At 47.8% G+C, this 27,332-nt stretch overlaps 1 long non-coding RNA gene across 1 annotated transcript; it reads right to left on the bottom strand.

Annotated features, from left to right (window-relative positions):
- Window positions 1–895: 895 nt before the first annotated feature.
- Window positions 896–19,067, bottom strand: LOC125940632 (uncharacterized). Its single transcript, XR_007463830.1, has 2 exons — window positions 18,929–19,067; window positions 896–998 (listed from the first exon to the last, which is right to left on the bottom strand). It is a non-coding gene; the product is annotated as an uncharacterized LOC125940632 (long non-coding RNA).
- Window positions 19,068–27,332: the final 8,265 nt, after the last annotated feature.

The raw sequence follows: 27,332 nt of genomic DNA, 5'->3' as shown, positions 1-27,332 counted from the left end.
CTTGCTTCGAGCAAGTTTATTCAGACAACTTCCCGAGCAGGCTGGTTGCTTAAGGACAAAAACATGCCGGAGCAAATATTCGGAACTAGATGAGGCATGTGTCTGCTATTGCAAACACCCAGAGACAGCTCGGCACATCCCAATGGAAGTGATTCACCCAGCGAGACTCGTAGGTAACGTCCACCTTCCAGTAGCGCTTCGATTTAAAGTTGACGGAAGCATCAACCGGTCAGCAGTCGAGATAAGCAAGAGACGTTTATGGTATTGGTGGGGAAAAAAAGCAGAGAAGAAATTCATAGGACCGAATCCCTTACAGGCATATGTAACTACAAGGTAGATATCGATGTTTGAAGAAAGAGGGGAGATATTATGGAGACAAAATGCTAGACTGATAAATATCTAATAAATTATTTCATTAGCTCAAGCAGGCTAGGTGACCATTTGTCACCACCCCTTTTCCAAGGGGATGCCAATAAATCATCATCATCATCTCATGTCTGCGTTCACCGATGGTGCGGTATACACTGTATCACTGTGTCACACTGTACGTCACAGATGAAACTTTCTGCTGCACTATTACACATCGTACGCGTTCGCTGTCTCAGGAGGACAGTGCAGAGAGAGACTTTGGCGACATTAAATGGCATTGTGGCAAACTGCCATTATGAAACTTGGTGAGCTTCTACTCCAGTTCACCTCCCCCCCTTTCCCATCTCCCTTCTATCTCTCCCTATTTTGACGAAAACGTTGCTCCGATTGGTACGTACGTTCGAGACGGTTGGGTGGACGAGGCGGAACACCGCGTCTCTGATAAGTCGTTTGTGAATTGACCTCTTTCTAGCAAAAAGAAAAAAAAAAAGCAGTTTTCACAAGAAAGAGACTCAGTAGCATATTGTATTTCAATTTTAATTTCTGCAGAGCTGCCACGTCGTCTTCGGTTTGCTGGTTACGATTGCTCCATGACAGGACACTGATGCAAGGAAATCCGTAACAGGCATCTGGAAAAGAAAAAAAAAGATCAACAACAAAGGAATTAAGGCACATTCTCTACAGCTGCCGAAGGAATAAAAAGAAGGGGGCCGGTCGGGGGAGTTTCTTTGGCATCAGTTGCTACCAGTGGCGCTAGCGCGAGGGGAATTGGAAAGTGGAAGGAAGACAATGCAGGAGCGGTATCCGCTTCGCAGAGACCTCTTGACTTGAGAAATTGAAGAAGGCTGTCGTTGCTTTCTGTGCCAGCGACGTACGCCACAACCCAATGATTCGCGGGGCGAAAGTCGAAAAAATTCTGTATTTAACACAAAAAAAAAAAAAAAAAAAACACGAAGTGGAGGAAAAATAAGAATAAAACCGGCACCCTATTCATACTGTATGGTTCCGCAAAATGATTTCTCCGACCTCAGAGCGCACCTTTTGTTGAAGTTCTGCGTACCTCGAGGCCAACTACAATAACAACGAGGCCATATTCTGTAAGAGTCCACCTAGTGGACATGACCATTTCATCTGCCGTTTAAGTTCTGATTGGCTGGGCTGGTGTGCGCTTCAACAGGAGCCAGGCGCCACAGCCAATCAGCACTTCAGCAGCAGACGAAATGGACATGTCCACTAGGTGGACCCTTACAGAATACCTCCCCTGGCCACAAAGAGCAGTATTCCGCTCTCGCGACGCGTATTCCCGTTTTCGTGATCCCCGCGCGGCCGAGGACGCGAAGCGCTCGTCGCAGTTGCTTCCAGTCAGGCCTAGGTGGCGCTAGGTGTCCGAGCGGTGGCGCGAACTTCGTTCTACGCTGGGCGCCTTCTGCGATTCGACTTGGCCTCAAGCATCGCATTATTAGCGCGCTGCCAACAGAAACCTGCATGTGAGCACGGCGGCCCGGCAGGGCGGGGTGTGTTAGACGTTTTTTGGTGCACTGCCCTCGTAGGATGGCGATGTGCTCCTTGAGAAAACTGTTGTGGACGTTCGTGATCACCTCTCTCGCAGCGACACCGTCACAGTGCCAAGGTAAGCATGCCGAAGATGCGATTTTTCTTTTTCCGCGTGCAATTTTCTTTTCCGAAATAGTGCGCAGTGGCTGTACGCGTTCATAAGAAATATTGCGGGTCTCGTATAAGCTGCTTACTGAGACAAGTGCTGGTGTACCCAAGCAGGAAAAAAAAAAGAGAGAGAGAGAGAAAAAGAAGATAAAAACCAACAGTTCTCTTCAGCCGATGCGTCGTCCGTCGAATCGACACTAGAACATCGCTTAAGCTAATCTCAGGCTGGCTAAAGTCGCACAGAAATTTAACTTTAACGCTATTTCCGTGGAACGAAAACTTATGTGGTCGGCCGTGTATATAGTAGATGGCTTGATAAGATACCAGAAAAGAAACAATAGAGATATATGTAGCCGCAACTACAAAATGGTTAGGATGAAATAGAAACGTTCTGGCGTGGCGAAAGAATAAACAGTTATACCGGTGAAAACTTATAAGTATGCTGGCGACAACTAATAAAATCTAAAAAACACTGATACGTGAGCTGTAGCAAGGTGTACTGGCTTCGTTGGTACGGGCCTCGAAAAATTTAAACCAGCGGAACATGCACACCACATTAAAACGCTGAGGCCTGTTCTCCTTGTTCATATACAGGGTGTTCATTTTTAGTTTTACAGAATTTTTAGAAATCGCCTGTGGCAGGTAGCATAATTGTTATCGATGAGCTGGGTTATTCGAAGAGGCGGACATTAGTAGCACGAGAAATCGAGACACATATTCAAATAATTAACAAATGTTCACTAGTGAACTCTTTCATCAATTGCATTACGGCACACATTGCAATTTACGAATTTTACCCGGTGGGTCTGCAAGACGCATCCACTTGAAATGAATTTCTAGGATGACACCAGTTTCGAGATATTATTTCCCACAGTGTGGGACGAAATACGTGGACGTTCCAGTTACTTTTGTGCTTCAATGTATAAAACAGCATTTTGGTAAAAAATAAGTGGAACAACGGTGCATTTTTACGGCGAGTTTGATGGCGCATATCGCCAAACTGGTGTCACTCTGGAAATTCATTCCAAGATCGCCTGACAAGCTCACCGGCTACAATTTGTAAATTGCAATATGTGTCGTGAAGGAATTTACTAAGAGGTTACTTAGTGGATTTTCGTTAATTGGTTGAATATGCGTTTCGATTTCTCGTGCTACTAATGCCCGCCTCTTCGAACAACCCAGCTCAATGATAAGAATTATGCTACCTGTCATAGGCGATTTCTAAAAATTCCGTAATACTTAAAAATGAACACCCGGTATATGAGTTCTGCGTGTTCCACTGACTTTAAGCTCCTATATCTAAACACCAGCGAGTTCTTTAAGAACATAAGCTTGCAGAAATGCCTTGCGACCTGCCTCTACACTGCAGAAAACTGAAACATATTACACAGCATGTAAACAGGCAACAGTATTATTTTGTCGCTATTTTATCCCTTCCACGCTTTCCATGCAAATTATAAAGAGAGCACTTTCAATAACATTTATTTCCCAGCTAAACTGTTGAAGTGAGCAAGTTGCCCTAACAATGTGGATCGCGATGTCCGCTGTGAATTTCACAGTAAACTGACAAGTCGAGACACATGGAAGCGGAAACAACAGAGACAAACAATATTGCCGGCAAATGACAGACTCAAAATTATTTTTAACCCCTCGCGATAGCGACCTCGTCACGGTTTTTATTGTTTTTTTTTTTTTCCCTGCCACGGCTAGACTTAACCTGCAATCCGTTGCTGAAGTGGTTATAGTCAAAATTCTCGTGACCCGTTCGATTCTCAAGCTGTGCAGTGACTAAACTCGTACATATTCGCCGTGCGCCTTCCAGCTCCGCCCCGGATCAGGGCCTTCAGCTTCTCGTCCGACCTCTCGCTGGGCGATTCGGCGGCCCTGACGTGCGCCGTGAAACGCGGCAGCGCGGGGCCCCACACGTTCGCGTGGCTCAGAGACGGCGCCCCGCTCGTGGGAGGGCGACGCGTGAGCGTCAGCCGGCCGTCGGACGTCGTGTCCATACTGGCGTTCGAGAACATCCAGCCCGAGGACGTGGCCAACTACACCTGCGTCGCCGCCAATGCTCAGGGCCAGCACAGCATTACCGCCGCCCTGCTCGTCACAGGTACGCCACGGTGGTCGGTGTCCCTCGCTTAGTGGAAGGCTTTTAGCCTGGCGGTGCATGCGTATTGCGGCTTACGGAACGGCGTAAGCCCCTGGACGTGGATGATAATTTCAATGATTTCTAGTGATTATTTTTTTTTTAGTGCGCGGCTCTTAGGCACCCGTTCCTGGGTTGCGCGTCGGCGTCCCTCGGCGTAACCGCGCGAACGCGCTCGTGCCACTGCTCGCGCAATCGTAGTTGTCTTCCACAGCTGGCGCCGATGCCGCTCATCATGCCAGCGTTCCCATAATGCCCCTCCCTCTTCGAAGGCGCTGACGGCACTGGGCCACTGCCAGTCGGTGCGGTTATTTCGGTCTCAAATTATTTGCCTAAATATATCGCCAAATAAAAACACGTATTATTTCGCATTATAGAGTATCGTAATCGTCGGGAATATTTTATTTAGGGTGCCGACGACTGTCGCCCATCCTGCGAGCTATAGTTACATGTCAGTATACTGTAGTCTACAGTCAAGATGGGAGCCGACAGTTGGAGACACACTGTGGGATAAAAGTAGGATAAACAGGGCTAAGGTGCGATCAGATAGTCGAGAAGACGCTTCAATAGGTGAACCTGTCTTTGTCAAAGTCTTTGACAGCCATAAATAGGTCCACCTATCGAAACGTCGGCTAGCACTCTGGCAGTCTGCCAAATCTCTGCTATATTTCATAGAGTTACTTATATCTGTAGCAATCGCGCCCACACCTCTTCGCTGTTATTTTGCACCAATTCTCTAAACGTCCTTTGCTTATCTCGACCGCTGAACAGTTAACGCTCGGTGATCAATGCGCGTGAAAAAGTAAACTGGTTTTGTTATGATTCCCTAATTGAACGGCAACCTGCGGCGACAATTCTGCAAGTGCGCTTCCCAGCATATCTCGTTTGACCGACATGTGATGGCGTGTCGGTCAAACCAGACAGAAGTGGAATTATAGAACAGGAGCGTACATATATGAGCTGATGCCGCTTATCCTTGACACCGTCTCTTTTTTACTAAATCATAGCTGTTTGCAAGCCGAGGATGCCCCACACAAGATGGCCGACCATGCGCTCACGGCACCATGGAGCCGAGGTCAGCCATCTTGTGTAGGGCAACTTGAACACTGAGGAAAAGCTTTCTTGCAGTATTTCGCACACCTCCTACAGACTCGGACATTCAGCTCCGAGGTATTGAAAGCCACGGAATCACGCAACTAACTCATTTCACGAAACGGAATGATAACGCAATTGACCGCTTCGCCCCGCCACCCCCAGCCCCCCAGCTCCATCTACGGTAAATCGAGAGCGTAGCTCTCTGCCAAAACACGACGCATCGCGTTACGCTCGCAGACCTTCTCGTTGCGTCAAAGACAGCTATTTGACACAGGGCCCGTCCCATTGTCTTCCGACCTCGTTACGCCGAAGTCGTCTCCCGCGCTCCGTTCCTGGGGCGCTGGCGGGGGCTGGCCTCCGTCGAGGTCATCGCGCAAAACACCTCGGCAGGCTTGCTACGTTGCCGCTTTACGCGAAATGCAGCAGCAGCTGACGGAGTCGTCACGTAGCACGCGTCCACCCGTGTCATTTGCAACGCGTCACTGACCATTTCCAACTAATTTGTGCTTGAATCGTTACTTCTGTACTTGAATGCATAAAATGACGTTTTGTTAACAAAGTAACTGGAACGCCAATGCATTTCTCCGCAAAGTCCGGGTTTTATTATCTCGAAACTGGTGTCATCCTGAGAATTCGTTCCAAGTGGATCCGCCTTGCGAACTCGCATGGCTAGAATTTGTAAATTGCAATATGACCCATCAAGATAATTAGTTAAGTAATTAGTGAATTTCTGTTAATTAGCCGACTATGCATTTAAATTTAAGGCGAAAGCCTTAAATCTCTACGTTTCAAGGTCGCTGTGAGGTACAGAGAAAGTGAGCGAGCTCGCCTCGCGCTTGCCTCGCGCTCGTGCCACTGCTCGCGCGTTCGTCGTCTTCCACAGTTGGCTCTGACGCCGCTCAGCAGGCCAGCGTTCCCATACTGCCCCTCGCGCTCAACGCCGGAGGGAAAGGGCAACAACGGTACTGGGGAGAAGGAGGGAAATCTCAGAAGCAACGCACAACGTTACTAGTAACGTTGGCAACGCAGTAGTGGCGTTGAGGGCAAGCGCGGTGGCGGTGCTGGGGAGGAGGAGGGAAATGTCAGCGGCGGCGCCCATAGAACGTTGAACATCTCCTGCTGGCCTGCCCGGCGTACCTCCAGCAGCGGGGCCCACTCCTGCAGGAGTTCCGCCGCCTGGGCCTCCCCTCTGGCAAGGAGGAAGATCTCCTCTTCCCCGGCCGCCACCACCTTTCTGCACTTCGAGGCGTCGTGGAGTACCTTGACTCGTCAGGGCTCTCCGCACGCCTCTAAGACATTTCTGCAAGCGGGGAGGCCGTGATCCCATCCCGGGCCTGACAGGCCCGGAACAACACTCCTGCAGACTCTGCAGCACTCTACGGCCTACCACCTCGGCCGGTACGTGCCGCCTCAGCCTGCCGGTTTGCCCCGTCCAGCCATGGTGACGACTCCACACTACCCCTCTTTCTCTCCCACTTACCCTTCCCTGTTGGCGCTGAGCCGTGCTCCCTCAAGGGCTGCAGAAGATAGCGTCAACCTTTCCCTTTCCTCACGAACCACTTACTACTACTACCATAGAACGTTCTGGAAACGGCGGCAGCACGCTCGCGCGCCTTGTATACGTCGCCCCGTGGGCTCAGAGCTTCATTCCACATTGCTATGGGTCCAACTAGGCTTTCGCATTCACGTTCTTAGGAAGCATCCCCCGTCATTCTTTTTTGGGCATCTAATGTCCGCCTCTTCGAGTAGACCAGCTCAAGGACTAGAATTGTGCTATATGCCACAGGCAACCTTAAAAACTTATTTTAAATATTCGCTGAAACACCCGGTATATATAAGAAATTTATCAGTTCTGGAAAACTCGGGGAACAGGAAATTTTCGTTCAAGGTGTTTTGATTCGGCGAAATCACCACCTACGTTTTGACGAAGCTACAGTGGTATTGTATATTGTTACGGGAGAATGGGTTGACTTGCAAGGTGCAGGACGATAATATCAGCGTAAGGGATGGACCGGTACAAAGCGGGCAATCGCCGATCTCACCCGCTCATTCTCCACTTTCTTAATCCACATGAGCGTAGCACAGTAGCGTGGCAATATGCAAGGAAGCGAAGTTTTCGACTTAACCTATAGGCAGTCTGGGGATAATGGTGTCTTGTGGTGGTTTTGTAAGCGGTTTTGTAAGACACGATTCGGTCAAACCTGACAGGACATTTTAACTGACTTATAAGCTGACTGTTTGCAGATGAAAACTGTAAGCTTGCATGGTATATACATATAAGCCACCATCTTCTTTTCCTTGCGCCTGAGCATCCACTGTCACGAAGTGCTAGGGAACTTTGATAAAAGCTGCAGGGAAAATATGGAGTAATCGAGGAAAATTAAGATTATGTGCCGAACAATCGACGATGATTGTCAGTGTAAGCCTAAAGCCCGAACGAGCGCATGAACGAACAGGAAAACGAAAGAGCGAGCGAAATAGAGAGAGACTGGGCAAAAGAGAGAATGAACGAACGTTTTCCTTGTAAAGTTCAACCTCCGACCTCCGACCAACCACGAAAATGGCCGAAAGAGCCAAAGAAAGCTATCTGCTTTGAAATGGTGACAGTGCACCCACATGTTTCTTCATCTGCCGCGCTCAACTGCGTTTCTCTTCCGTTTGTATGCATTCTGGTACTTGCTGTGCCTGTTTATATCAGCGATATATATATATATATATATATATATATATATATATATATATATATAGGTAATTCGATATAGAAAAGAAAAAAAATTATACAAAAATTTTCAAGGGAATTTTACTGCTGTGCGTTATACACAATATTTTGTTATAGGGGGGTTCGATATATCCGGGTTCTACTGCATTGTGTGTGTGTGTCCGATAGTCCATACTGACACGCGTACATTGTTTACGTTTTTTCGGGGACCGTTCTTGATCGGCTAAGAACTGTTACAAAAAGTTGTGACTCGGCGCAAGATGCGCCTGCGTGTATCTCCCATTAAAGAGGTAAATTCGTCAGTGACAGTTTTGGCACTGCCTGCTTCTTCGCCGTCGCTGCAGCATGACAACATAGTGCGGTATTTACGTCTCTTGTGTCACGTCCGTCACTTTTCGTTCCATCGCCCATCGTATTGTCTCTCGCTTTTCTAGCTACTACACATGCACATTTCGTCTCCAGCAATGATTTTGTAAAAAAAAAAAAGAAAAAAAAAAAAAAACACAACTACTTTCTCTTTAACATGGTGCTGTACACCAGCACTTTTACCCCGCTACAACGTACCAAGGGTCTTATACACCAAGGTTATGATCGTCACCCAGGGTTTGTACTGGTATCGCGTATGATTTTTCGTTCACTGCCATCGTTGAGCTGCAGACGAATGACGTTCGTTCTGTCAGCCGTACCGTCACGACAGCCCCGCCGACACCAAACTAGCTTGGCCGGAACACCCACTTCTGCATGCGAAGAAGTGCCAACACTGACACAGCAGCTCTACCACCGATAGCAGCGAAAGTTCAGGGTTGGATGAGGGAGCAACTTCGTGCGAGCTCGCTGGTTGGCTTATAGGTGACTGAGCAAGTTCGACGACTGCGCAGGGTTCAACGTCCCAAAGCAACGCAAAGGCTGTGCGTGGGACGCGGTTCCTATAGTGAAGGGTTTCGGACTAATTTTCACCGTCCGACGTTTACGAACGGTAAGCATGAGCGCTTGCGTCAGGACCTCATCGGAATGCGGCTACCGCTGCTGGGAATCGAACTCGCGAATTACTGAGCAGCAGCAAAACGTCATAGCCACTGAGCGGTCGCAGAAAAAGAGGAATGGAGGCACTTGTGAACATACAAAAGCGCCGTGCACTTACAAGCCCCAGACTTGCTCAACTCGACCGACGGACCACATTACCGATCGTTTCTTCAACTTTATGCAGGAGACGGGATTCACTATCACGCGTAGAAAAAGAAAACTGATGATGGAAGGGAATTGAAGGAAAAAGAGGCTTCTTCGTCAACATCATCGAGTATTAGTTGAAAAATTAATCCAAAAGCTGTGGTTATCGGAAACGGTGCGTTACTGTCCCGGCGCGTGTGCGAGTCTATGTAAGTACCGATCGAGGGCCGATAAGCGAAGTCCTTCGGAGCGCGCGCTATCTCCTCCGCTTTTGTCTCGGCCCTCTTCTCGGACGCACAGAATCTCTCGAGAGATGCTCTCGTGTCTTTCTTCCGCTACACACACCGCACGAGCTACGGACGTTTCGTCGCGAGAGAAAGAGCCCCATTGTTCGCTCCGCAATCGGCGCCCCGGAAGAAACAATGGCGCAGCTCGAGGGACCGGCGATTCGCCTCGTGGTCGCAGCGACGCTGCTGCTGCTGCTGTCTTCGGCGCGCGGCCAAGGTGAGGGGGAGACGCGCTTTACTTCCCGTCATTATGCGGACGCACTGCATGCTCATTAACTGACCATGCCTACTTAATTAATATCAGAGACGCCAAGATTGGGCTTGTACCTATACAACGATCCAAAAATATCTGACAGCCCTTTCCTCACAAAAAGTAAAATCATAGAAAGCCTGTTGCCTTTCTGCATATGCCGACATTTCGTTGCGTTCAACAGGCACAGTCAAACCCGGAATATCGAAACCACCTACAACGAACTATTGTGTATAACGAACAGCAGTAAACTCCCCTTGAAAATTTTTGCATCACATTTTTATTGTATATATCGAGTCACCTGTAAATCGAACTATATATCGATCACTTTCTTCTGATCCCTTTCAGATTCGATTTATCCGGGTTCGACTGTATTATGTTGAGATGGTATACAGAATATCACGCATGACTTTTGCAAGGGTTGTCTGTGTCTGCTCCTCGGTTTATCACCTTGTCGCGAGTCGCGCGCTGTTAAACATTTAGGATCCTTATGTCGGAGTATTCAATGTTCGCCGGACGCGGTGGCTCATGGGCGAGGGAGTTGTGCCGCTGAGCACGAATTCGCAGGTTCGACTCCCGGCCTCGGCGGCCACAGGCGAATAGAAGGACGGGGGGGGGGGGGGGGGGGGGGGGGGGGGGAATGCCCGTGTATTTGGCTTCAGTGGGAGCACGCCACAGATTAAGTAGTCAGAAATAATCCTGAATCTGCAGTTTCGTAGTCCTTTTGTTGCTTCAGTACTTCTAACCCCTCCTGTCCCTCACAAATCAGTTTCGAATAACGAAATTCGCGCTAAAAAAAATACGGGGAATAAAAACGCACTGAAGCGTATACACGCTTTCAAACTGTTTATATTTTTTATTTTGATATATTGGATGCAATACGTGCTCAAATATTACGACAGAACACGGCCTTGGCTGCCTTTCTATACAGACGGCAGTGGACTCAGCAACGCAATGTTGTTGGTTATCTGTCCGCCTGTTCAGCGCAAGTGTCACTTTTGTGCGCAAGTGCCACCGCTCTATACACGTACCGTCATGACATACAGGCGTGTGACTCGCCAAACCTCCCTTCGCTCAGTCTGTGGCTGGAACAGTATTTTAGACGTTCGTGGGTGTTCCTTTCTGATTCGTCTTACGTGTTCGTGGCCCACTGGAAGCCCTTCGAATGGGCTTGTTTTGTTTTGGTTCTGAGCTGCTGCGTAAAGTAGATCTCTGTTTTTACTGAAATTTCACGGAAGCTCGAAAGCAACCGGAGCTTTATTTCGCATCCGCACAAGGTATACCGCTAAAGACAAACACGGCGTTTCTTTGTCTTATTATTATTATTATTATTATTATTATTATTATTATTATTATTATTATTATTATTATTATTATTATTATTTGCAGCCTAGTGGAGGTACACATATCCAGAACAAATTGCGTCAAATGCTTTAAATATTAGGCGGGACATTTTTTTTTTTTTTTTTTTTTTTACATTTCGCCCCAGCCGGGATTCTAACCCATGACCTCGTACTAAGCAACACAACGCATGAGCCACCACGGCGGGTCCCGCTGCATGCGTCACTCGATATCGCCGCACATACCATATAGACTCGTGTAAGGGCCGCACCCCCAACTTGGCAGCCCAACTTAAAAAAAAAATTCCAATGGAGAAGCAATGGCGTTCGGTGTCCCCAGCCGCCGCGCGCGCGCATCGGCGAATTTTCGCGCGCTGTTTGCTTCTGCGTGCCGCTACTAGATGGCGAGAGCCAGGGGTGTGCACAAGATCCGGTGTGTTCAGAAGTCGCCAAAAGGTTCGGTCCCGTGTAAGGGCCGCACCTCGTCAAAATCGTTTTAAAAAGTGCGGCCCTTACACGAGTCTATACCGTATAGTAGGTGATAACCTAAGAGTGCAGTACAAGCTTCGCCCAGAAAAACGCAACGCCCTTCACCTCTGAAGTAGCGCCGAATCTGCTCACAGCTTAATTACTTGTGTCTGCTAATGTAAATGCTAGGCTGATTGGGCAACAAAGGCAAGACTCATTGTTTCAAACTAAAACGTCATATTTAGTTGAGAACTGAAAGTCAGGATCGCCCTCATAATTTGCCAGGACGTTCAGGCTTGATCCTAAAACCAGCGACACAAAGAGAGATCTGTACGAAGAAAACAGCCGTTTTAAACACGCAAAACCGCCCGACGTGAAGGAATTACGAGCGAACTTAATTGGCTGGCGCATCTGTGCAAATTGTGTTTGAGTTCTACAGTGTACATATAACCATTCATTATTAAGTTGTCACCGATTGTAGTATACGTCGCGTATGGCATCGGCTATACATCGCCCTTCGCCCGCCTATGGCAAGCATCACTCGAGTTGGGAATCGCGGCGTCTCTCTCACGAACTCGTGGCTTTCAGCGCTGGCGCCCAGAATCCGAGCGTTCTCCTTCCAAGAGGACCTGTCCCTCGGCGACTCGACCGCGGTCACGTGCGTCCTGAGACGAGGCAGCCGCGGCCCGCACGCCATCTCGTGGCGAAAAGACACGTCGCGACCGCTGCTCGAGGGGAGCGGCCGCGTGAGCGTTCACAGACAGGCGGACGCGCTGTCCGTGCTCGCCATCAGTGACATCGGCTACGAGGACTTCGGCAATTACACGTGCGTCGCCTCCAACGATCACGGCTGGGACCAACACACCACGGAGCTGCTGGCATCAGGTCAGCGCTGGCGTGGACTATAAAAAATAACAGTCACTTGAGCACCCTTACGTGATTTGAATGCGAAAGGCTAATGACTTCTCAAAGTTATCACCTTAAATTAGAACCGCACTTTGAGCCACCTTAATTCAGCTTGCTATAATTTGTCCCAACCTTAATCCACCGTTATCCACCTTAATCCACTTCAATCTACTTTAATCCACCTTAATCAACCTTAATCTACCTTAATCCAATTTTGGGAATGTGGGTCAGTTCAGTTTTCTGGGTGTGGGCCACGGCGTCGGACGCCGTGGCTGTTCACCGTGGGATTTCGCAATGCGATCCGCAGAAGGTCCAGCGCCGGGAACGCGACGTCATCACTTGGCCACGTGGGTTTTCTTGCCGTCGGATGTTAACGCCGGACGCTCGCCGGATTTTTCGCTTCATAATGGCATCTAAGGCTTTCGCCTTAATATACTGTTAATTAACGCGTGCGTTATAGAAGGGTTCTTGCTTGTGGAAAGATGAACTTGATCCGCGCATCACAGTATCTGCTTTTCATTTCTGAGGGCACCTCCAGGGCACTAAACAAGGACGTGGTAAGAAAGCAGTTGACGTTCGATCGAGAGCGTGCCATAAAGAGTCGCAGAACACTAACGGGCGCTCGCGTATATTTGTGACATCGGCGAAGCCGAGGAAGCATCGTAGAACGCATTTACGCTTGGAGCTCGAGCCCACGATAGAGGGAGGGACAGGATACTCTGGTCACGCTAACTTTTGAAGAGAACGTCCCTATAGCGCTTATCAAAGGCATACATTGACTCAGGATGCGTTCCAGCGTTTCCAATGCATAACCAGTCTGCCCCTCTATCCTTTTTACTCTGCGCTGGGCGTAAATGGTAAAGGGCCCCTTACCAGGCTTCGCAATCTTAAACAGACATACCGCGCTGAAGATACTGTCTGCAAAATATTGCACCACTGTGCGACCGCGAAAACAGTTGAAATTTAGAACCAAACGCACAGGCTCTCCCTCCCGAGGGCACCGAGTTCGTAGGCAGAGAAAGTCACTCGCCACGACACGTGACTCCGGTAAACCATTCAATGCTGAGCGCGAAATGCTGCCGCTGCAAGAGCGCCGCGCAGCAAAAAATGAAGATAAGAGCACTTCCCGTTGAAAGTGCTCTTGGAGTTGTGAATGCGTAAGCATTGTGCCACTTGCTCACCTCCACGCAGCCCGGTGTCATTATCAATGTTATGAAACTTGATCCGACCAGTATAAACCCTTATCAGCCCTTACTGGTGGTTATCAACCTTATCGGGCTAGATCCGACCCTTATCTGTTATCGACCCTTATCTGTCCCTATCGACCTTTCGGACATGGTGAGACCCTTATCAACTTTTTTTGGTCTTTATCAACCTTACCGGACCTGATCCAACCGTTATCGGTGCTTATTAACCTTATCAGAATTGCTGTGATCATTATAAGCGCTTATCGCTCTTTAGCACCTTATCCATCCGCGACGAACCATTGTCAACCATGATGAGACCCATATACCCCTCATCACTCTACCATTCTTATCAACTCATTGACTGCTTATCTGTGTGTGTTGCGTTACGTGAAGCACATGAGCAATCAAAGATCTGTTGCATTTCGGTCGGTGAAGGAACGCCCCAACGCATAGCGCATCGCGCGAACACCGAAATGCATCGAGGACGTGGCGTGTTTGGCATTATAGCATGTATTGTATAAGCGAACCATCGGGCATTCTTCACGAGAAAGAATTTCGCAATTTATATCAGTCCTGATAGTGTACACTTTTTTCACTACATCATCGAAGCGTACCATTGAGACTTTCGTTCCAATATACCTGTGTATGGACTTCTTGAATAAAATATCAGTTGTGAGTCAGCGCCGTGTTGTGTTTTATTGCGATAGCAATTACATGGACACTCCGGGCGCATTTCCGCCGCCGTCGTCGGCGTCGCCGTCATGTTCCATGTAAAGTCCAAGGGCGATAACATCGTCGCCGCGCGCCCTATGCTGTATGTGCGAGTGAAAGCGTGCGAGGATGAGCCGACGATGGTGGCTCACGCAGCGGCGCGGCTGCGCATGGTGCGGCCGCCCGGGCCCTATCTTGAAAGCGATCTGCGATGAGTACAGAGTCTAGGTGCACCGAGTGCTAATAGATTCGTGTGCACTGTGTACACGACGCTTGTTCGCGTTGAAGCGAAAGGCAGCACGAAGGTCAATTCGCTCGCTGCTGCTGCCGGCTTGCTCACTCCAGCGTTTTGACAGCGAGTTTCCGCTGTCATCGAGTGAGATGTTTTAATGTTTGCTTGTACGCGTGTGACATCATCCTTGTTAATTTAGTTAGTAAGTGAATGTTTACAAGTTTCTACGGCCGATAAAACTACTATCCTTACTTCGTATAGTTGTCTGCTAATTTGCTATCGCAATCGACGCTTCGCCTTTCGGGCGAAACTGCGATTTTTTTCTTCTTTTTATCCGTGCAGCTTTTGGCGCTGTTACAAAACGTAAGATGAATCCTAACCAACTGGCCAACAATACTATCTTGCTCCACCACGGAGAGAGGCGTGTCCAGGAGTCCAGGAGAGGGGATTCGATCTGCGTGTGCAGCCGCAAGTCCTTGCGCGAATGCCCAGCAGGCAGCCTGCGAGCCCGACCTCACTATACTGATGGGGGTGTCATGTGCGGGAAGGCTCGAGGCGTGGACAATGACCAGGTCAATAGCTCCGTCCTCTGCCGAGCTGCTGTCCGGAGTGGGAAGCGTGCTGGGCACCATAAGCGCGTCTGCGTTATCAATTCCAGCTAAACACATGGCTCGCCTCTCTGGGTAACGGGCTGCGTCAGTACCGGTGTGCCTGAGGTGCCATCGCCAAAACCATGTGTCAGTGCTAGAGTTGTCCGGCATGTCGCTCGGGATGCACGTTACGGGGAACTGGAGCTACATTAAAGTTAGTGCGTAGAGCAGGAGCAAGCTGATGTTGTGGAGCCTGCTGTGCGCTCGTCCGTGCGGGTTCATGATTCCGCCTGTGCGGACGCTCTGCCAACTCAAGTTTGGCACTCATCAAATGTCGATAAGAACTTTGCTACAATCTTTTTAGCACATTACCTTCGTTTTGACCATAAATGAAGGTCGCCTGCGCTAGCGCTGAGCGCTAACGCGCGTAGTTACCCGCCGCGGTGGCTCAGTCAGCTAAGGCGTTGCGCTGCTGAGCACGAGGTCGCGGTATCGAATCCTGACCGCGGCGGCCGCATTTCGATGGACGTGAAATGCAAAAACGCCCGTGTGCTTGCGTTGTTGTAGTGCACTTTAAAGAACCCCAGGTGGTCGAAATTAATCCGGGGCCCTCCACTACGGCGTGCCTCATAATCAGAACTGGTTTTGGCACGTAAAACGTCAGAAAGAAGAAGAAGAACGCGCGTAGTCGTACTGTAGCGTGGCATCATTACCGCGCTCAGCCGGCCATCTCGGAGCTTATGCTCTTGCTAATTCACATTTCTCTCATATGGCAATAGGCGGCGCTAGGCGTCCACGGAACGCGCCGAATTCAAGTTTTATTTGAGCACCCTGAAATATTACTCGGTGATCGTCGATCAGTCGCCGAGTTTCGCTGGCCAGTCAAGACGTGTCCGTGCCTGTTCACAGCCAAGGGGGCTCACAAAGTTGACACTGCAGTAACTGCGATGCAGTTTCCGTGGCTTCTGTTCTCCTCTGTCTTTCTTGCTCCAATCGTCGCTGCTAGAGAGTCGCATGTAGGTGAGTTTGGTTTCTTCTTGGCATACATGATAACGTAAGCAGAGACAGTGGAAGAGCGCCATGCGCGCTTCCTTTTACTTAACTGGAGTGAAGAAAGCGGTTCACTGAAGCGCGGTTGTGACGTCACGAATAGTGTAGCGCTGAAGATCGCATATACACCACCAACGTAGCCTAATTGCACGCTGGCGTGCAGATTCGAAACGGTAGATTGGACGTCCCGCACGTAATGCCCACTATATACCAGCGTATCGCGCTGCAACACTTTATGTGTGTTTTAAAACTGTTTTGAAGAGCGGACAGCAGCGAAACCCATAATTTTAGTTCCCTCTCTCTTTGTTCGTTGTTGGCGGGTACAATAAAATATCCGAGAAAGGGCCGTGCTTTCCAAGAGATGAAGCTCGTGCCTCACAAGTCCCAATACATATTACAAGCGAACTTCAAAAAAAAAAGTACTGCACAGTTCAAACAAAAGAGCGATGCTATAGGTACTTACAAAACTTCCCTTACAAAACAAGCAAAGGTAAAATTACACCAAACACGCCGCACTGTGTTCTCACCCTGATAAGCTATATTGCGAGTTAGCACAACGCTTATACCTGAACTAGTCCAAGAAGCTACTCGAAATTGACGCCCGGTCGGGTATCCTATACTGTTTACTAATTTTTATAATTGTCATGATTGCTAGATCGCCTACCTATGGAACACCAATGGGACATACAAAACGTGTAACAAACTGTATTAAGAAGCAGGTGTTTACCCCTCCCCCCTCCCTCGCTCTGCTCTACAGTGATAGAATGAGCTGCGTCGCGGGCTCAGAGCTTCCGACTAACTTGAATTTCACGCCAGGGCCTCCCGTGCTGCAACCCTTCAGTTTCCCGCACGATCTGACAACGGGTGAAGACGCCATATTCAGGTGCGTCGTGAGGAGCGGAAGTCCACCGTACCACTTCCGGTGGCTCAAGGACGACCAGGACGTCGTGTCCGGAACCGAGCGGCGACTGACGACCACTGTCGTCAGCGAACGCGTGGCGACACTGAACGTTCGACGAGTGACCGTCGAAGACAGTGGCAACTACACCTGCTTGGTGTCGGACTCCACGGGTGCGGACTCCGCCATCACCGCATCGCTGGGGATTCCAGGTAAGCGGCGACAAGCCGCACTATACGAGGTCGTTAGCCCTTCAAGAACGCGCATAGCGGGAGCGCGCTCGATACCACTTGTTGCGATGTTGCCACCGGTTGACAACAAGTGCTGATGCGATAGCTAACTTGCTGCATTGCTTCCAACGGTCGCTCCTGTTGCATTGTGGCAAATACGTACTTTGAGAAGTCTTTGCCGCACAGCATGACTTTCTCTCTCTGCGTTTCTGGTTTGTTATGGGCTCGCAATACTATAACTATATATGCGGAATACTTGAAGTTGTGGGGCCTTGGACGAAGTCATTTTTTCTCCTTACTTCAGGGTGAACTTCTTTCACGATTCACACCGACATTGAAAAATTTTCTAACACGATCTAGCAATAACAACACCTGTAATGACGATTTCCGAGACTCGTAAATCGTGGAACGGCCGAGTATGTTCCACCACCCAGTCTACGGCAACTAAAGAGGCTAGCAACGATTCTCCTCCTGTGCGCTGAAGTATGGTGAAGAGAGGTGCGGAATAAGTTGTCGGGCATCATTTATTCTCTTCGAATTTCGTAATAAGTTCGTGGATCGGCGTTATGAAGATGCTCATTGGCGTCTTTAAACAAGAAGTGACATTTATTAATCCCGACTTTTCGAGGCCAAGTAGTTCGGGGCTCCTTCCGCGGGATTTAAACGACGGATTGCTGCAAAACGAAGCTTTGCAGAAGATCTTGATACTGGAGGGAGCGTGTTTAATTACGTCCCTTTTAGCAGCCTTTTCTAATGTCATGCGTCAGTGCGCTCTAAAAGCGCCACAAAAGACGAGAACTGACAGAAAGGACATTGTAGTAAAGCGGCAGAGCGCTTGTACTGTCTGTCAGTCTTCTCAGCAGAAAGCTCTTCTACGCTACGCCGGTGGCTTCCAAGCCCGCGCGATTCGTCAACATCAAAACGCACGACTTCCTTTCGTATGCCATCTTTTCACGAGCATTGTCAAAAAGTAAACTGCGACCATTTTATCCGACAATTAAAAACAGTCAATCGGATGGACGAGACATGACTGCTAACCAATAAATGAACTGCGACAATTCCGTACCAGTAATATACTAAATACCAATTATACAAGTAATATAGAAATTATAGTGATCGTAGTGTAGTCGTTTGACTTTTTGGAAACTGCACAGTTCGAACACTTCGACTAGCGTCCCCATATACGCTACAGGGACACTAACTTCAACCCTCCGCGACTCGTTTTAAATATGGCGCGATCGAGTTTAAGAAGCGTCTAGTTACATGTGCTTTCATTCTCCCATGTATCATATTGCATTGTGCGTCCTTATAATTGACGCACTATTTCGTCATTGCACGCTGACGTAAATCGTGCCTGCGTGCCGCCCCGGTGTGATGTGTGCTTGTACTTGATTTCTGCGCTCCAGATGTATTCGAGCTACTTTTGGGTAGCTTTTTGTCTGGCCTCTTTTCCCTAGCTGAATGTGCCCAAAGCATCATTCATTCATTCATTCATTCATTCATTCATTCATTCATTCATTCATTCATTCATTCATTGCGCTCCAGTTACGTTCTCATGTACAAGCACCAAAGAGTCGTGCTAGCTTCCGCTAGTACGCGCCTCCCCAGTTTGACTGCTTACCGGTTGGAGGCAAGGTCGCTTGGTGTCGCTGGCTGTCCACGTCCTGCCCAACACGCTGCCAAAACGATCAGCGCCTCGCTGCTTTTGACTTCGAAGTGGGTGCCATTGCTGACTGAGGACTCGAGACTTGCGTACGCACTAGAGCTGTCAAGCAAAAGAAAAAAGAAAAACATCAACGTTTTCTCTGAACCTCAGACCAACTTCGAACATCGACGCAACGAGAAAAGAGGGCGATAAGCGATTTTGCTTACTCGCACTGACACTGACCCTCCCTCAGGCAACCTCCTCCAAAGCGGATGCAGGTAATGCCCTTCGTGCGCGAGTGTCCGCGATCACTGCGGCATGACTGATGGTCTGGACCACGGATTAAGATACGTCCGGACGCTCTTTCTTAGGTCCTCCCAAGCTTCGGGAGTTGCTTTCTCCGAGGAAGTGTCGCTCGGTGAAGAGGTCATCATCGGCTGCGTCGTCGGGAGGGGGACTGCAGGACACTACCGTATCGGGTGACACACGGATGGTCGGGATATAGAGTAAAGTGAGCGCTGTTTCGACTACCGCTCGAACCGAAAGCAGCGCAACGCATCATCATCAGCCTCCGAGCCGAGGACGTCGGGAACTATATACACGTGCGTCGGCAGGCAACGTTTTCGGGAGCGACAGCGTCGACGGCATCGCTCGTCGTTCACGGTAAAAATGGACAACTATCTGACGCATTCGATTCTAATATGTGAAGGGTCCATGGTAATACACGTGTCCATAGTAACTAGCACCATTCCTTGCGTGCGCAGAATAAGCAATTGATGCGAACGCCCGTGTTTGCCTCCTTGCATATGTTTAAATTGTGTGTTTTGCCGTCGGCTGAGCTACGTAACGTTATTTGCCCACTACCCCGAGGGTGGGTTGTCCTGAAGCAAGTATCCGATCACAATTCTATAACTATGTATTTAACGAGACACAGACGACAGCAAGAGAGAGAAAAAAAAAGCATGTCTCGTTCGCCGTCGTCTGTGACTTATTTGCGCTACAAACTTCACACTGTGTCGCACCAACTCGCCAGAAGGTCAGCGTCACGGCGCCGTCGGCAGTGATCCTGACAAATTCTCCGGCTCATCATAGCGATGTCGGATGCTTCTGCTGCTGCGTGTCGCTGAATATTTCAATTGCAACTGTAGTTGTGGCTACATGTATACATATCTAAACCCAAGGTATAGTCATCCGAGTCGCTTCGTGCATCCTCCTATTTGCTAAAAAAAAAAAAGAAAGAAAAAACGGCTGGTTTACTGGCGGTATCAACCGATTACTTTCTAACGTATACAGACTGCTGACCCATGAAACGCGGTCTCTTATAATACGACAGTTCCTAATTGCATGTAAATGCGGCCTGGTACTGCAAGGTGATGTCATTTATTCGCTTAGCTGAATGGTGTTTTTCTTATTGTTCGTTATTGTGTTGCCAACCAGTGGGACGCGACTTGTATCTGCGTTCAAACGATCACATGCCCATCAGCTGGAAACTTCGCTTCTTTCCTTCGATCCGTATACTGGTTGTTGCATACTAGTAAAGAAAAGGCCCCTTTGTCTAAATCTATTCAAGCTGTCCTCTCAACTAGTTTGGTCAGCTTTTTTTTTTTTTTCCTGGTCTGCCGCAACACTGTTGCAAATAAACTCAGTTGAATTCAATATCGGGCGTCAAAGCAGCGAACTTCGCTCGTTACTTTTGTGCTTCAATGCATAAAACAGCGTTTTCCTCAAAAAGTTCATTAGAACGCCCATGAATTTTGTCGGGCATATTGAAAATTAATATCTCGAAACTGGTTCAGTCCTGAGAATTCGTTCCAACTGGTATGATACGCCTTGCGAACTCGGCGGCTAGAATTCGTAGATTGAAAGATGTGCCGTAAAATAATTAATTAAAAAGTTAATTCGCGTAATTATGTTAAATATTCAATTAGGCGTTTTGACCATCCATAAGGCCATCCATGTCAGAATTAGTTTGGAACTACATAAAACAATTAGCCTCCTTAGAGCGTCGTCGCATTAATGCGAACACAAGAAATCCTGAGATATGGTCAAATCCATGCTTCAGATCATACTTTGATCAGATACAAAAATGGCGGTAATTTCAGTAAGAAAGAACTCAGCTGACACTTTGGTCGCTTGTAATGTATCTGATGTGATTATTATTCTGCTTTTGTGTATGGTTCTGAGAATATAATGTAAATCCTGTTTCGTTTTCTTAGCGAATGTTGATCTTGTAAAATTCAGTCTCATGCTATGTTGTATAGCTGGTGTTGCGTTGTTTTGTATAGCTAGTATTGTTATTGTAGTGTGGTTTAAAATGCATTCTGTTAAAACTTTTTCCAATTCTGTTAATTCGCCGTGACGCAAATATTCTTAGTCTTTCCGTTCATAGCTATTTCGTCTATGAGGAATTCCAGCGACAGCTGGAAATATATGTGAATTATTGTGCATGTGTGCACACTGTTTGCTGTACTATTGCCTTGCCTGGCCTTTTGGGTCACGTCAAGCTACATATGTAGCTTTTAGTCCAAAATGACAGTCCAGCATGTAAACTGGACAATAAATTCATTTGGTTTGATTGATTTTGTCGGACACTTCGAAAATTATTATCTCGAAACTGGTTTAGTCCTGAGAATTTGTTCCAAGTGGATACGCCTCGCGAACTCGGCGGCTATAATTCGTAGATTGAAATATGTGCCATAAAATAATTAATTAAAACGATAATTATCGTAATTATGTTAATTCTTCAATTAGGCGTTTTGATTTCTCGTGGAAGTAATGGCCGCCTCATCGAGTAGTTTAGATCAATATAACTGTGCTATCGGCCACAGGCAATCTTTAAATATTTGGTTCAGCTAAAATGAAGCGCCTTGTATATTTGCATGCTAAATGGCATCATTGAACCATATCGTACAAATCAAGGTAAGTGCATGCGCACCACCAGAAAAATAGTAGCACAGGCAATGGGCCAGATTACTGATGTTCCCGCGGGAGAAACAAAGATTTCGGCCTTTTATTGCTTATATACTGCAGCTGATTAAACCTCGAGAAGGTGTGGCTGACAGATACGGTACAATCTGTAAGTAAAAAAAAAGAATTTCTTTCTTACAGGCCGGGCCTGGTCATGCACACGCGGGCCCTAGCTAAGCTTAATAATGAACGCCCGGGCCCGGGCCGGGCCCGGGCTCAGTAGCACGGGCCCGGGCCGGGCCCGGGCTGGTCTCGGTCATGTACGCCCGGGCCCGGGCCGGGCTCGGGCCGAAAAATCAGGCCCGTGCAGTGCTCTAATGTAGACTCAGAATAAACGCCGAACAGGTCCAAAGCCAGCAGGCAGAAGGGCAAGCACACGTCATCGAAGACCCAACGAAAAGACGACAAAACGTAGCGATCTCTGGCGTGGAGCTGGATCTGCGGCCGAAGTTAAGCTGGCATACTTGCACGCGCGCGTAAAAAAATTGACACCGGTCGTCTTACGCACACAACTTTTACACTACTCGGCAATCAAACCATTCAGCTGTGCTGGGGCCAAAGCAAGCATCTAGATGCGCGTGCTGCCGTACTTCTTTTCGACAGAAAATGTCAAGACAGCGATCACCCGCAGTTCTGAAAAAAAAAAAGGAGCTTTCAGCAGCGACCGCATGCAGGTTTCGAATTTGTTAGAAAGCCAATTTTTGTGTATAACTTGCCGAAAATTGTAGAGGAAAGGTGTCTTATTAACAAGCCGATATCCTAAAAAGAAATCGTTGCGAAAGTAATCGAACGAGGGCCGTGTGTGTCCTGGGTGCCTTCTTCTGTCCATTCTTATTCGCGCTAGAAACCTGATATCAAGATGCCCCACAAATGTGAAAACGTCCGTCAGTAAACTGCTACTTGAGCTTTGGTACAGTGGTCTCCGCCTCCCTCGGGGAAGGTGTGTATTCAATGCTCGGGTGGCGCAAACATTGTTTTTGAATTCTAAGGTACAGTGGTGAGCACTGTCAGGGTGAACACCTCATTAGTATTCACGAGCCTATAGCAGTTGATGTTTAGCACAAAATAAAGAAAATTATTATTTCTTTTATCGGCATCATCATTAGGCGTCGTATTCGGCAGATTTCCCCCATGAAGTAGAAGGTATGTTGAAGTTATACCAACTTGAATACTAATGAGGTGTTCGCCCCAACAGAGCTCACCACTGTACATGCAACGTTATAAATAGGCCGTTTTGCCACATTCTTTCGAACCAGGCGTGCTGAAAGTTAGCGGTGTACCTCTTGTTAAGCTATACAGGCGGTGGCGGCGCTTGCTTTTTGCGCTTTAAGCACAATTCTACTACACCAATGAACTTGCACAAATATTGTTTTCTAGTACAGCAGGTACAACTTCTTTTTTTCCCCCATAACGTGACAACAACAATGAGATCGGCACACCGATAAATCGTCGCATGAGGGGCGGTGCATTGAAAATAAGGCGGCGCGTCGGGCTAAGTTTCGTCGAGAAAATTCGTTCCTTGAGGCTCAGCCTTAGTATAGGATGTACAGGGTCGACCACATCTAAGGTGAACACCTCATTAGTACTCAAGCCGGTAAAACTACAGCGTTTATTCTACTTCACGAGCGAAATGTTCGTTATACGATGTGTAATCATCGTGTCGATAAACACAATAATGATTTTTAGAATTATGTACTGAACATCATCTTCTACGATGTCTTGAATACTAATGAGGTGGTCACCTTAGATGTGGTCGTCCCTGTACACTACTCGTTCAAAGAACAAAGTTCAATACTACAGCACTGCACATCGTTTTAAAGGAGTACAAACATGGTGAGATTGGCAAAATAAATAAATTGCTTTGTCTAAATCGAAACGATGTCGGAGGCAGCCTAAGGCAAGACATACTTATTTAACAGGAAACTACCGTGCATGAGTGCTCTTCTATCATTCGGATCATAAGCTGATTTGTCTGCGCAACCGCGGTTCTCCTACAGCAGAATCATTCGTAAGGGTCGCCACTTTCATCGGTCTTCCTACCTTGTAGACTGCAACAACTATTGTTTTCCCTCAAAGTATTCCTAGCAGAACGAATCTTCAACAACATTGGATAGTGAATTGTCGAATCGAATAGCGAAGACCGTTCGATTCGAATTCGAAATTTTGAATATTCATGCGTCTTTAGTACTACGCATGTCAAACTAAAGCGCCCGCTATCAAAAACATCGTCACGGCTTTCATGGTTTCCAGCGCTGCCGCAAGGTGCCGCTAGTTGTCCGCGCATTTGAAACTGGTCGTCGACAACCTCTGGGAATCCGCGAAAGGTTTGAGAGCGCAAGAACGCGCGGTCGCGAACGGTGGTGTGTCTTGTGTGAGCCGGGGTCCAGCAGCTACGAGTGCATTAGGATGAGAACATCATACGTTTTCCTGATACTGGCAGCTGTGCTCTCTAGCCTGCACGCCCTGAGACCAGGTGAGCACATGTATTTCTCTAAATTAAGCTTCCAGGCTATTTCGGTGCTAGCTAAGCGCTAACTTACGGGCTCACCGTAGAAAAACGCGATAAACAACATCGCTTGTTCAGGTTGTTTGCTCCGTGTGTCTGGCACATCTGATGACTTTAATTTCCGCACTTCACTGATCAATAAGCGAAGCCAGTAAATCTGGCTAGAGAAGCCCATTACTGTTTTATGAAATATCTCTGAACATTAAAGAACAGGAACACTAATAATGCATTGTTACAGTTAGGCTAATAATGCATTGTTTCAAAGCTCACGTTTATTAATTTCATGGCAATAGGCTAATAGTAGAAGGGAAAATTAAGGTCACAGTTTCATTTCTGAAATGTCGCGCCGAAACCCCAACTCGGATATGTCAGTGTGACGTCACATATTTCAAAGTATTTTGTCCTATTTGGGCTGTTGTGACTAGGTAAAAGGTCTTAATACTTGCAATGTTCATTGTGTGGCCCTTCTGGAGTACAATGTAATCCATATTTACCAATAAAAACTCGTAACTAGGCCGGCGAAGATGCCGTGAAAATTCATGACGTCACAGCTGGCTCGTGCGGGAACTTCAAAACCGCGTCGTACCCCCCCCCCCCCCTTTTTTTTTTTTTTTTTGGTTTTGCGTCATTTCTGAGTGGCTTGGTTGACGCAGGTCAACCTATGCAGTGCTGAAACATTGTTGACTGGAAAAGCAGTGTACCCCGACTCACATTTCGAGGCCGTAGTGTTGTAAGTTGTGCAAGGTACAGTTTATAGCAAACGGTTATGCGGCGAACGCTGGCTGACTTAAGTTATTCAACTACAATATGCTTGCTAAAGTAAATAGTTTAATGGCTGATTAGAGAAACTTCTTAATAATAACTTCTGATGTCCAGCATTGCGATTAAATTTGATCACCAAACGTTACCATTTTATGTCGAACCCCTCATTTTTCTTAACGAGAGTCATTACTGAAACATCCTGTATATCTTACGTAGGCAGATGCCTAGAAATTAGGCTAGAGTAACTTTTTTTTCCAGCGGGTTGCACTGGGCCATGGATGTGCATTTAAATAACAGCGTGCAATTTGGTAGACGAACGCGCTTCTGGAAGCGTATCGGTGGCACTGTTTGCCTCACATTATTTGGGTTTCAGGCCCACCGAAACTGCGGACCAGTGGATTTTCCAGCGATCTCTCCTTGGGAGAGGATACTATGGCAACGTGTTTTGTGAAAAAGGGCTCGGAGGGACCCTACACGATGGCGTGGTACAGGAACGGCGAACCAGTCAAGGACACCGCTCGCGTGAAGACAAGCGTCAAGGCAACGGGAACATCTATCGCTATTGACGGAATCCAAGTCGAAGACGTAGCCAACTATACATGTGCGGCTACTAACGCCGAAGGAAGCGACGCCCTTACGCTGCCCTTGCTGGTCGCAGGTAAAAGAATAGTGCCTTCTCTTTCTGTAAAATGGCGGATGCGGAAATCATCATGGGTGAAGTCTTGTTGCTGCGTTAGAAGTTGCTATTTTCGCAGTATCGAGCAGCTTAGAAAAGTGAGCGACTAACGGTATTGGTAATCCACTCCGCATCGGCCGGCCTATCGACAGCTGCTCGCACTAGAGACGGCCTTCGATTAAGAACACGTAGTGACACTATACGCTGTTGTGAGCACCCGTATTCAAAAGTATGTCGTCCACGGTTTCGCGAAAAAGACCAAAAAAGAAAGGAACAATCTCGGCGCGCAGATCGACAAACCGAAACTGACGAATGTACTATGACGTTTGGGAGGCTTTTTCTGAACTGCGGCCTTCTATTTCAGGTTACATGCGAAGGCCTCAAGAAAATTCGCTCTTTTTGTTTTCTTTTTCTTTTTTTGCAAGACACCTGGTCTCCATACCTTTTGATCACAGGATCAAAGTTGGTCTTTATTCTATGGGTGTACGTCGACCTGTGCCGTGTGGCTTAGTGGCTGTGGTGTTGCGCTGCTGCGCCCGAGGTCGCGGGATCAAATCCCGCCCGCGGCGGCCGCATTTCGATGGGAGCGAAATGCAAAAACGCCCGTGTACCGGGCATTGGGTGATCGTAAAAGAACACCAGGTGGTCTTTATTTATATTGAGTCCCCTACTACGGCGTGCCTCATAATCATATCGGGCTTTTGGCAGGTAGAACCCCAGAATTTAATCTTAGGTTTACGTCGCGTTAAGCGACGATAAGGCGACATGTATCCGAATAGGCTGCTTCCTCACACCGCTAGTTGATCAACAACATGTTGCACGCTCATCCCGTGGTCCTCAGCCGTTATTGTGCTTTTCGCGCCCTTTGGTATTCGTGTACACTCTCTGATATATTATTTAAATGTATGTACTTACTACTTATAACCGCATTCACGAGATGCGAACAACACTTGAAGTGGCTACACATCTGACTGTCGTCGAGCAGTTGCACAAGTTACAGGATCTAGGAACTTTTATACATTGGCGGCTGATGATGTCTGCAGTTGAAATGGAACACTTCCAACTACAATCAAAAACATAATTTGTGATAACTGAACAGGCATTTGATTCTTTTAAAGAAAACAAAAGTAAATCACCTGCCGAGTGGGTTTTCAAATTTGCGCCGGACGTAGTTGAAGTCTTATCCACGAGGTGGCCCTAGCTGTCCACACTGCCTAGGGAGCCTACATACGCGGCCCGCTGTAGTAGTCCCGTATGTAGGCTATCTAACGCTGCCAGGAGTACTCAACTGAAACTTTTTTTTACGCTGCTTGATTCCCCGTCAGCCAAAGCGTCGCCGTGCAGTCACACGATTCGGCACTGACAGTGTCCCTCTGGTGTGTCAACGTTCACCGGTGCGTTCCCGTTGCTACAAAGCGAGAAGTTTATTCAAGAACATGCGGATCTTAGATGCGATCTGCGGGTTGATT

The sequence above is a fragment of the Dermacentor silvarum genome, chromosome 10 (genome assembly GCF_013339745.2).
Source record: "Dermacentor silvarum isolate Dsil-2018 chromosome 10, BIME_Dsil_1.4, whole genome shotgun sequence".
Taxonomy (NCBI): Eukaryota; Metazoa; Arthropoda; class Arachnida; order Ixodida; family Ixodidae; genus Dermacentor; species Dermacentor silvarum.
Note: the sequence above shows the minus strand (reverse complement) of the source record. Positions and strands in the feature narration are given on the sequence as shown.